This window comes from Penaeus monodon, chromosome 30 (genome assembly GCF_015228065.2).
Source record: "Penaeus monodon isolate SGIC_2016 chromosome 30, NSTDA_Pmon_1, whole genome shotgun sequence".
Classification (NCBI taxonomy): Eukaryota; Metazoa; Arthropoda; class Malacostraca; order Decapoda; family Penaeidae; genus Penaeus; species Penaeus monodon.
Genome location: NC_051415.1, coordinates 18,586,096 through 18,586,866, shown reverse-complemented (window position 1 = coordinate 18,586,866; position 771 = coordinate 18,586,096). Strand labels below are relative to the sequence as shown.

At 34.8% G+C, this 771-nt stretch overlaps 1 protein-coding gene and 1 long non-coding RNA gene across 2 annotated transcripts in view; one reads left to right on the top strand and one right to left on the bottom strand.

Moving 5' to 3' along the window:
- The window catches only part of LOC119592602, a 30,416-nt gene extending 30,309 nt beyond the window's left edge, over positions 1 to 107 (top strand). Inside the window, exon 4 of the long non-coding RNA XR_005230445.1 lies at positions 66 to 107. This is a non-coding gene — a long non-coding RNA (uncharacterized LOC119592602). The remainder of the gene's footprint in view (positions 1 to 65) is intronic.
- LOC119592601 (alpha-2-macroglobulin-like) overlaps positions 1 to 771 on the bottom strand; it is a gene marked incomplete in the record, with an annotated part of 136,889 nt that overhangs the window by 75,414 nt on the left and 60,704 nt on the right.

Below are 771 nucleotides of genomic sequence, written 5' to 3'. Positions count from 1 at the left end.
GGGAATGTAGGGATGTATGTTTTTTGGGAAGAAAAAAAATGTTTTAAAGGGAGACTTTTTTTCAGAATCTTGGCCCCCCTTGTAAAAAAAGCCATATGGGCCCGGGGGGGAAAAGAAAATGTTGAATTTTTCACCAAATTTTCATCCTTTAATATCGGATGCTTCAAATCAAAAACACCAGCAATTGCAAAGGAAAAAACTATTGACTAAAATGCAAAAAAGGGAAAATTTTGCCCCCTGCATGAAAATAGGGACCCCATATATTTGTATACAACGTTTATTGATTGGGCCCATTTTGACTGTAATACTGTAAAATTTTATTAGAAAAAGGGAATTTAATCTGGGAAAAAAATATTGTATTTCTGTATGTTTGGGATACCCGAGTTTTATAAATAGTTTAGGATTCATAGTATAAAATTTTGGTTTGATTGGGGCTGAATGTGAAATCGGGATTTCTTTTTATTTGATTTTAAAGGGGTGAATGTTGTAAATTTTTCTTTTGTTTTGTATGGACAAGAATGGGGATTATTATTAGGCTAAACCAAAAATTTTGGTTTATGTTTCATTTCTTCCTTTTTTTGTGATGCATAGGTTATTCCAAACGGGGAGCTTTCGCTTGCCATGATGATGGACCCTTTAGTGCCTTTGGAAACTCTGATGCTCAGGTCAAAAGGCTCATTTCCTTTGCCTCAAATCCTTTTACAGGGGCCCCCAATTATTCAGGTTTTTTGGCCCTTTTTTTTTTGTGTTTGTTTTCGGGTTGTTAAAGGG